An 11,967-nucleotide genomic window follows, 5' to 3' on the forward strand; every position below is an offset into this window, starting at 1 on the left:
AGAACATATGTGGGCATTATGCAAATATGTTACCCCATGACGTGTAGCCATCACGGAAGTTGGATTTGAATTTTTGAATTACTGACGACTCGTTTAGGCTGTTCAGAGTCTATTCTTTCTTTTGGGAGACAATAACCCAAAATAAATTTTCGTGTACTTTTGGGTTTACATTCACATACAGCTAGATTCCTGTAGCTCCATGAAAGGCCCACTTATCTATATATTCAATGTCCAAAGCTCGTTAGTCAATTAAAAAAAAAAGAGAAAAAAAAGAGAAGAGAAGTGCATTTTGCTGAATATATTGCATATTCAATATATTTTTACTTTAACCTGTTAGTGATGTTATATTTCATATATGCTTGAATAAACCAGTCATGAAAACAGTATTTTTTTATGACAGCCACTGTTTAAATATTTAATTTCAGCACATCACGGAAGTTGGATTTTAATTTTTGAATTACTGACGACTCGTTTAGGCTGTTCAGAGTCGATTCTTTCTTTTGGGAGACAATAACCCAAAATAAATTTTCATGTACTTTTGGGTTTACATTCACATACAGCTAGATTCCTGTAGCTCCATGAAAGGCCCACTTATCTATATATTCAATGTCCAAAGCTCGTTAGTCAATAAAAAAAAAAGAGAAAAAAAAGAGAAGAGAAGTGCATTTTGGCTGAATATATTGCATATTCAATATATTTTTACTTTAACCTGTTAGTGATGTTATATTTCATATATGCTTGAATAAACCAGTCATGAAAACAGTATTTTTTTATGACAGCCACTGTTTAAATATTTAATTTCAGCAATGAATTGGAGTAGAAACATAATTATGTCATTAAAAAGTTGATATAAATACTGCCTTATGCAATTTAAATGTTTATATACCGTTTTATTTGAGTGCTGATTGTTATATCTAAATATAAATGGAAATTGAATTAATTGATTTAGAATAATTATTACTAGTTATTTATTTTAACCTTATGTATTATAATTATATACTAACTGACAGGATTCTCTATAATTTACAGCATTAGTTGAGATGGTTCCTTACATTTGTCCTTAAGAAAAAGTGACCTGTACGCACCATTCAATGCAATTTTTGTAGTAAAAATAGTGAGTTGTGCGTAATCCTGTTGCTTGTCATCTGTGTGTGGACTACCAATGTCTTTCAAAAATAGAAGAATGTTTTCAAGACCTCCTATCTTCCATTATCTCCAGACAATTAACAGATATATATATATATATAAATTATATTCACTGATATACATTGAAATACTTACATATAAAAAATCCCTTTTGCTCCCTTTTAACCTTCCTGTTAAGTTAACCAAAATAACTCAGATTGATATGCAAGTTGTATATTTTGTTCAGTAAGTCAATATGTACTTTCTAACATTAGATTATTCAACAGTGGATATCCATTTATCCACTATCCATCACTATCCTGCTCAACTCTCAAATATACAATAGTCAAATATGTGAGGCTAAAAACTGATAAGCTGAACAGTGATAGAGAGCTCAGTCTATATTCATTTTATTTGATCGTAGTTTATAGAAAAACAGTGGTGTGAACACATAAAGTAATTGCCTTGTCAGTGGAGACATGCTCTTATGAAAGGAAATGATTCACCATGTTACCACGGCATCACACAGAAAACAGCTAAATGTATGGAGACCCGTCATGTTTGTGTCAAACTTCTCATTGATTGCCTGAGAGTCTGTGTTTCAAAATGTTCTACTTATAGAGATGTGTGTGGAGAAAAAAAATAACCATATAAATGCATGGAAAGATTACTGTAGTCAGTGTATACAAATGTGCATTCTGATCTCAACCACTTAAATTTATACACCTCTGCCTTTAGCTCCAGAGAAACACAACACAAATGTATGCATATGAGCCATTGCTGTCAGTGGACTGATGATATGATAGAACAAGCTCTCTTGAGCCTAGTTATGTGGTAATGTCATTTTTAATTGGACCTGTCCATATATTGGTCCACCATGTGCATCTGACTCAGGCCACAGGCTGCTTTTTTGTTTTGTGAAATGCTGAAAATCATTATGTACAAAATACTCTTAAACAGATTACACAAGTACACTGAAATGAGTTCCGACACCCACGTTGGAGAAACTTAAACTTTTCATGCTTGTCCACAGCTGTTTTAAAGGAATAGTTTATGTGAAAAATGAGAAATGAAAAAGTTCTGAACATTTACTCACCCTCAGGCCATCTAAGATGGAGATGAGTTTCCTTTCAAATTCAAATGTTTATTTTTCCTTTAATAAAGTATTGTATATTATGTGCTGTAACTATGTCAGATGTGTTCTTCAGATACTTCAGATTTTAAGCATTTATAGATTTGATTCTTCTGCTAGAAAGTAGCTCAGTCAGCAGGAAGCCAGCCTGCTTCAGGCATGAGTGATACCTCAAATCCTGCGACTTGTTGAGGAGATCTTTGTGATCAGACTTCCAATTTATAAAATCTCATAGACTCACATTGACAGAGGGACTCTAGCCATATTTGGGGCCTTAGGGACCATTTATAAAATGTATGTATTTATTTTACATGGGCAAGCACCACTCATATTTTCTGTAGTTTATCTCCATAACAGCCGTCAAACTGGTCCGTTCCAAATCACTCCCAATTCTCAAACCGCCTGGCACACATAGAGAAAATGCAAATGAATTTTATAACAAAAACAGATAAACACTGTAGAAAAAATTGCAGCAATGCTACATATTTCCCAATACTGAAGATTCTGACATGTTTCAAATACATAAGAAATACAATATTTCATTTACTTTTATTCATTCAATCTTTTCCAAAAAAGACATTCAAATTAGGAAGAGCCTAAGATTACTCACGAAGAAATGGTTATTAGATTCACTTCTACAAGTAGAACAAACCATATTTACTGTATTTGGGACAAAGTAATATGAGTATAATATGAAATATATTGTTAGTCTAGGCCTAATATTTTTATTAGGAATTTTTACCAGAAATAACATCATATCAAAAACTGCTCAGGAAATGTCTTCAAGTTTTCAAGGAACCTCTGCCAGCATGGAGACAGCTTGTCAGGTCTGATTCTCCTGGGTTTAACTTTGAGTAATCAAACGTGCCTCTTCTATTCTCTAAGGACTTTATCCTGCCCACTGACTTTGTGAACCTCCTACTGTAAGTGTGGGGATGAATGCTTTCTGAATCCCCACTGCCTTAACAGTGGGATAAATATTAATCAATTGTGTGCCAGAGTGTGCTCACGGTAACAACATATATGTAGAGAAGTCAAGCAGAGCAAAATGCTTCATGCCTTGAAGCCACTCTTGTGATGTTAACTGGAGGAAGCTAAATGCATTTTGTAAGCGACATATTCTGCAATAAGTTGGTCTGTTTTGTTAATACCATTGCATCATCAGCTGACGCAATGCTTCACAGTTTGAAATGCCCATGTTTCACATTGTGTTGTCAATGACAAATAATACTCTATTTGGAATATTTCAGATTTTTGACAAAGATGAAATAACATTTATATGTTTTTGCTGGTGGTCATATGTGCAGGTGAAATAATAAAAAGTGTGATCGATTTTTTTTTTACACCAGATTCAGCTTAATATATGGTGCTCATCAAATTTTCAATACAAAGAGGTGATCTTTTGAATTTCTGTAAGTGGTTGAACTGATACTATATCTATAAGGCAGGGCGTGTTTTCTTTTCTTACATTAAAAGATGATTACAAGCCCAATGGGAAGCTAGCTGAGCTGCATGGACCAAAAGAATGTGAAAATGAAAATAACTAATTTTTTAAAAAATTGCCCATTGTGACTCATTTTGCAAGCACAGGTCACATATTTATGCAGAGTGCGTCAGACACAATACCGCTGCAATTTAACAATCATTGCTTGTTATACATCAGTGATTGTTACTACTCAAGAATACACAAGTTCAATTATGTTTAAATGTGTTTGAAAGGCTTTAAAATGGAAATAATAACTTTTGAACTGGGCCCTTATTTTTATTTGATTCATTTTACATTAAGCAGTGCAATCCCGACAAATCACACACCTGCAAAGTAAACAAGAATGTCGCCAACAATTACTAGTGAATGGATTCAGATGCAGCTTTTGGCAGACATAACCATCTCCACAGGAAGATGCTTCAAGATCTTTCACTATAATCAAAGGGCTATGTACCATGTACACAGATATGTTCATTAATGTATACTTTCAAAAATAATTTCAGTAAAGTACCATTAAACCACTGTATAATTGTTTGTTAGTTTTCCAAGAAAGCACAGCAAATAATAGACTACAGTAAAAAAATAATAATAAAATAATCACATATAATCACATAAATGCACAATACATCCTTTCTGCCTTGAAAATGCCTTCTCAAAGTTTCTTCACATGAACTCAAAAGAGAAATAAAGACATTTAAGTCATAAGATACTGTTAGAGTCCACAAGCAAAAGAACATTTCTCATTGCAGTAAAGTGGCCAAAAAAATAATCAGGGCTCTGCATCTAAGATAAAATAAATAGTTGTAATTAGCATTTTTGTAACTAATGAAAAGGATTGTCTAATATCCTTCCCACACAAGTACAATTTTACATTTATTTTCTGATGGTATTTGTGAAAAGAAAACATTAACTCCTTGATTCAGCCTTTGTTTCATGTCTATTTGAAAATCAAAGTCCATCTTGAAATATCCCTGCACATCTGATACATCTGCTTTCACACATGGATAACACGTCTTCAGCACAACAGCAGTCACATAACAACCCGATCTGAAAAATACATACAACACTCTCATTTAATACTGCCTTTTACACACTGTGAGCCCTTGTAATCTTATACTTATTATATTCCTCCTTTTAATGTGGTACAAATAGATGCGAGCAACCACCCAGAACATCCTAGCAACCATATAGCAACACAATAAAAGCCACCAAAAATACACTGTCAACCACATAGACTGCCCTAGCAACCACTCAAAACACCCTAGCAACCTCGCACATGCACTGTGGCTGATTCAGCCTTAAATGTACACTTTATTAAAGCTATTTGAGCACAAGAAACAACATCTATGAGACCGTTCATGTGCTCAAATAGCTTAAATATACACTTTATTAAAGCTATTTGAGCACAAGAAACAACATCTATGGGACCGTTCATGTCAGATTCTGTTGCTTATTTGAAATATGTAATTTAATTGTGAGTGTGGCAAGCAGTTTTTGAGACTTCAGGAAATAGCTGCCTGGAAGTATTACGAATATGGCTGCAGGGTGAACAGACTTTCGTTAAAAGGGACCTTGATAGGAACCACATACAAACCATTCAACATGCCTTAGCAATGGTGTGGCAATGTCCTGAAAACCACCCGCAACACTCTAGCATTATGATGGCTAGTTTTTCTCAACTAAAAATGTCTGTAACATGTAACATTTTCCCCCCATTAATTAATTATGTTTTAAAGGCAGTTTTCACACATCATGGATGTCAAGAAAAAAGTGTCAAAATATGCTTGAATAGGCTTGAAGATTGAAAACAAATTCAGCAATTATCTCTGTGTGACCAGATAACTGTTGATCCAGCCTATATGATAAAGGGTGATGCTACTGTTAACATGCTGAGGAGGCAGAAGGCAGATATTTTCCACCAGGGACTTTAGGAACACATGGCTTTTATGCTTGTAGTGAACTGACACTTTCCTTGACTGACACTTCATTAATGATGTTTGTGGCAGAGCGCTATAGTAAAGATGTTGTTTGGGAGCTTGACGATGCACATAGAATGCCAAGTAGGAGAAAAGCAATGATTCCCCCCAATCGGACAAAGTGATGTGTCAGATGTGCCAAGCACCCTTATTATCCATCACCTCCCTCCTGCAACTGCCAGTTCAACAGGTTCTTTATTTATTTATTCTTCCCCAGAAACAATACAGTATTACACATGAAAATGTTTGCAGAATGTGCTTCTACTGAGTCGTATTTGGCAAGTTAGTGGTTCATTTTCAAATCTCTCTCCTCAGCAAAAAACTGGCTGATATCTCAGGTGGGCAGCTCAGAGCGTCATCGGTATTTGTACAACACTGTCACATTAGAGAGTCACCGCTGGAAGGCATGAAGTTCTTCAGCAGATCCTGTCTGTGATGCAGTCTCCTGTTGAGGCAATCCAGCTTAACCAGCAATGTCAACTGTGCTGGAGACATTGCCTTGAGTAGTCAATGAGCTATGGCACATCTGGTTCCTGATATTACTTAATCTCATCTCCCCCACTGCCTCTCTGATTGCAAGAAAGCCCATAAAAGCAACTAAACCCATGACTCCAGGGCTAATATTCCAAATTAAATACTAGCTGCACAGTATATACTTTACTTTTTACCATTTCTCTAAAAAAAGTATGTGAAAATGATGAATGCAAAGAAAAACATTGAAAACAGACAACATTGTTGTCCGATGACCTCCTCATTACATTGCATGTTCAATTATTGGATATTAAAAAGATTCTTCGGCCTCTAAATGATCGACATGATAAAACTGAAAAACCTGTTGTAGCCTACACTGCCTTGTGCATGCCTTCTGCTGTTTGATTGATAGGTCATACTTTTTAGCAAGTAAAGCACCTTTTAGTATATTTTAAAAAATGTCCTCCTTCAGGTTGTGGTACATATCTTTTTGCTGTGAAATCTTTACCGACATTTATAACGCAAACCTAAGAATAACTTGTATTGTTATTCATATTTTAAGATAAATATTCACTGGATTAAAGCAAATTTTAAATTTATTATTAGAATAAAATCAAGTTAAGATGTATCAAATGATACATGATATCAATGAGACATCAGGCTTTTAAGGAACATTTCTTTGTACATTTCTCAGTCATCATCATGGGCGTCGCTAGGCCATTTTTAGGGGGCCTAGCCTACCCAGCCCCCCCTAAAATTTTGCGATTAGCTCCATAAACTGTACACGAATTCGTGATCGCCTCAGTCCCCTTTAAATTTCATATGAAAATGGCGGTAGACTTCGATCGGCTCCCCCCCCAGCGCATTCTTTTTCAATACGCAGACTACAGCGGCGCAGAGCCAGAAACAGAGGACAAGGTGTGTGTTTATCGATAGATTGTTATAATATCTGCATCATCATTGAACTGCATTGCATTATCCCCACAATAAAAACTAGTTTTTTTATTTAAAAAAATTGAGGTGTTTTTCTGAAGATCTTTCTGATTATTTCATATGTCTGGTTTTACAGGGTTAATACAATTTGGTATACTTTATTTTCTGATCAAATGTCAAATGTAAAAAATAAATGGAGATGCTAAAGATTAATTTTGCATACTACAGTAGGCCTACAAATTGCATTCTAAACATAATACAGATTTCACGGAAACACTTCCTGTTTCTCCAGCTCCAGTGATGCTCTGTAATATAGACCTTCTTCTGCCAGCCAATATAGTGGACATATAGTAGTACATTCAGTTTGTGGTTGTGCACTACACAGTTTACATTGATGCATTTGGTAGAAGCTTTTATTTAAAGCATTTTTGTCAGTTCATGCATTCCCTGAGTTAAACCCATGACCTTGGTGTTGCTAGTGCAATGAGCTACAGGAATCCATCTAATTTAGCAAACATAGAAGGTCATCTGGTTATTAGGGCCCAAGCCACTAAGGCGCAGGGCCCTCTTATTTTCCTAAGGATTTTTTTTATTATCGACTATCCAGGGGGTTTTGGGGGCCTTAACGTGCTCAAAAACTATTGAAAATTGGCACACACGTTGGAATCTGCGGCCATTAGGACGCCGCAGAGGCTGGGACCCGGGCATGGCACACAGTCAGAACACAGTCAGAATACTTGATGTATACCTCACACATACTTGCATGGATTCATATGAAACTCGGTACACATATAGATCTCATTGAGCCGAACAACTTTTGCCATGCAAAATAGTTCGCGCAAAATCGTCCCAGTACTTTAGTACCGTACGTTTAGTTCTGGAACTAAAGCGGTGCAAAAGGGCCTATAGGCTCCGCCCAACAGGAAGTCGGCTTTTCAGGGCATTCAGATTTGTGGAACTCAATGCACTGAATCTCCACAAATTAGTGTCGTTACTATGACAACCAATTTGAATGTGACAAGCAACTGGTGTCTGAAATAATTATATTATATATATATAAAAAAAAAATTTTGGGGGGGGGCAATAGGGATTTCGCCTAGGGCGTCAAATTGGCTAGAAACGCCCCTGCGTGAATCATTCGTGATCCAGCTTCACCTACAGAAGAACTGAGTGTTAGGTTTTTTTTACGAATCTTTGCAAATCGCATTTCCTGATAATGTGCTAATTAGCAAGTTTCACGATGAATGCCGCTAAGGTAAACAGTCTCTAGGAGAGGGGCTCGGAAGAGAGGGGCGGGGTCAGCAGAGCTCATTAACATTTAAAGGAAAATGCTACAAATCTGCATGCTCTGAAAAGAGCTGTTTTTGACAGGGTAAAAAAGGTGTTTTTTACACTACCATTGAGAAATTTTAACCAAACTATGTTACATACTTTTCATTAAGACCCTAAAGAATCATATCAACTTGTGGAAAATGGGTATCCTATGACACCTTTAAAGTTTTCCTGATGCCATCGGGGTGGCGTTTGCATTGACGGCTTGGGCCCGCCATCGCTGCTTGCAGCTATATTTCTAGCATAAAAACAGAAAATTACCATACAATACACAGTATACATACTGCAGAAACAGAAACAGTAGTGTGGTAGTAGGCTATTCCAAACGCCCCTTGGTTATTTCCTGTCCTTCCACACCTGTGTCTTGTCTTTAATTATTCAGTGTGCAAACACTCCTGTGTTCTTCCAAATGTCATATAATATTGCGCACAATTTCTTCCAGATGTAAGAGGAGGAGCTTGTGACAATTCTCTTTGGACTCAGTTAGATATAGCAACATGGTAAGTAATGCATGTTCAATTAATTCTGTTCAATTTAATACTGTTAATACATACAAAGTAATCATTTTCCATCATGCAAAGCATGTGTTTTGAGTGTAGTATCTATAATTATAGTACACTATGTTATGTAATATTTAATCTGCACTATTGGGGTGTTTTAGCCACTTGCTACTGGCTTTCAAGCATGGTTGAGGTAAATTTGACCATGTTCTCTAAAGTGCAAAACATATAAACAGTCTTTGGCTGACATCTGCACAGCTTTTGTCGCACATGCCAATTATGCCTTTTGTCAGTATTATGGCTCAGCAGCTGCAAGTGCTTTTAAATATGAATCACAAGAGAACCAATGGCACACTAGTGCCAGGAGTGTATAGGACAGTGATTGCTCATATATTCCAATATTTGGAAAACAGAAAAGCTATTCTTTTGCCAATAGCTGGGCTCATTTCAATGATAATTGTAAAAACAATAGTAACAATTCATACTTTTTTTTTTCTCACTCATACTGTGAATTTTTAAAATGGTTGCGTGAGCAACCAGGTAATCACACTGATTTGGACTAAAGTAGAACTTTCCTGAAGTCGGACATGACAAAAATGAATGACTCCCTGAGAATAGTTATGTGTCTCCCTGAGAATAACTGAGTAACTGCTCCACTTGATTCATAAGTGTTTGTGATTTCCTAAAAAGAAGTGGCTCATAAAAGTGTTTCACTCAGGAATCAGAGTTCACAGGTCGCACTGTATGTTTTTGATTCACTACAGAGAGTTGGCTCAGAAGAGTCTTTCGCTGGGGAATCTGACTTCATTGGCTGCACTATACCATGTTTTTCATTCACTACAAAGAACCAGCTCATAAAAGTGTTTTTCACTTGGACTTCAGTGGCTGCACTGAAGAGTGTTAAATGGTACAAATTTGGCCTCATCTCAGTTTAAAGAAATGTTGTTAATTTTATCAATTAATTAATTTATTTATTTATTTTACATCATAACCTGAGATTACCTTGTGGCATGACCAAACTTATCAGTATTCTCAGTAGAATTTTAATGGTGAAAATTCTCGAAATACTCACAGTGAATTGACTACTAGCTAACTGTAAACTGCTGTTAACAGGACTTGTGTGGCCTTAGACTTTATTTTATTCAGAAAGAATTTGACTTCCAAATTTTTAAATATTCAACAAATGGTCTTGTTATTAATACGAGTCAAATGTCAGCAGCTCAACAAGAACAGTAAAGAAATGTGTGCAGTCTAAAGTGTACTGTAGTTAGCTTTTAAGAGAATTACTGGGAAGACGCACTTTGTGTCCATTCGTAGCATGTTCAATTATGAATTGAACAGATATCATGGTGGGATGGTAACAAAATGTGAAGGTTTTGAAAATTCCTAAAGATTTATAGAAATGGAGGAAAAATGCAACAAAAGCATTCATGAACTGCTTCTGAAAGCCTGTAGACTGCGATGTTTGTGTGTTGGTTGTGTGAGTGCTCTCACAGCATCTCTGCTGTAGAACAGTAGGAGGTGAACCTGACCTTCCTGTTAGTATGTGTAAATGCTTGGAGTTTTAATGTGAGCCATGTGATTAAAAAAACGGATAAAAGAAGATATTAACGCATGCTACTTTCTTTGAGTGTTTTTCCCCCTTTTTTCTGAGCTATTACTTAGGCTAATGGGGGTTGGTGTTAAAGAATTGTGTTATAATAACCCATACAAATACAACTCATTATATACACTTTAAAGGAGACAGACATGTAGATGTTTGTGAAAGATGTTTTCTCTGTTTTGGAGGGATGATTATTTTTAAACCATACCCTATTTATTGCATCAAAATTTGTTAATACATTACTATATTTAAGTGGATAATTTTATCAGTTGTTTATTGCAACAATACATAACCACAATAACTTTGTCTAGTGCTCTTATGAAAGTTTATACCATGAAATTTAACTATACTGAATGACATGGCATAGACGTCTTCATGGTTAACTTTTGCGTATTTCATTTCATTCTGTAACCTACTTGTTCTACAGATCTGTGTGTACTAGTGTTAAATGCTACTGTTTTTGACAGTGTTGATAACATTTATGACAGATAATATCATGATAATTTTTGTGTTTCCCTTACCGAATGTCGTATCTTGTCAGCAAATACCTGTCCATGGGGCTTTTGCAAAGACTAAAGTCTCAAATCCAAAGAGATATTCTTTATAAAAGTTAAGAGTCAACCACGCCTACCTAAAACGGCTTGTTCTAACACGCCCCCACATGTCTATGTCACGATGTGGGAAGATTTGCATAACACCGCCCAAATGTTCACGCAAAGAAGTTGTAGTATTGTTGCTGTAGCCATGTCGTGAAGACGCTGTGTTTCGCTGTGAAAGTAGAAAAGGAAGCAGAAAAGGAAAAAAGCACCAGGCCCAGATTGTGTGACACCTGTCTGTCTGAAATCCTGTGCTGACCAGCTGGCCCCCATCTTCACACAGATCTTCAACAGATCACCGAAGCTGTGCCTTCGTTTGCCAGCGTTTGAAGTCCCTTCATGCTTCAAACGCTCCACCATCATCCCCGTCCCAAAGAAACCCAAAATTATGGGACTTAATGACTACAGACCTGTGGCTCTAACGTCTGTGGTCATGAAGTCTTTTGAAAAACTGGTGCTGGCCCACCTGAAGGAATTTATATATTTTTATTCCTTATTTACTTGTTCTATTTTTTTTATTATCTGTGTTTTTTGTTCTGTCACTGTCATTCTGTTACACTGTGGAAGCTTCTGTCATGAAAACAAATTCCTCGTATGTGTAAACATACTGTACCTGGCAATAAAGCTCATTCTGATTCTGATTCTGAAAGCGAAACTACTTTGTTTGGCCTTCCAAAAGAGGACGATATCCGCTTCGTCACAGTGAACTGTTGCCTTCCGTCATCGCTGAGGAAATCGCCGGATCGGCTTTCACCGTGGATGAACCGGAGTCCAGCCCGGGCTCGTCACATGTGGTTGCCGCAAACCCGCCGG

The sequence above is a fragment of the Sinocyclocheilus grahami genome, unplaced genomic scaffold (assembly GCF_001515645.1).
Source record: "Sinocyclocheilus grahami isolate Dianchi unplaced genomic scaffold, SAMN03320097.WGS_v1.1 scaffold283.1, whole genome shotgun sequence".
NCBI classification, from domain to species: Eukaryota; Metazoa; Chordata; class Actinopteri; order Cypriniformes; family Cyprinidae; genus Sinocyclocheilus; species Sinocyclocheilus grahami.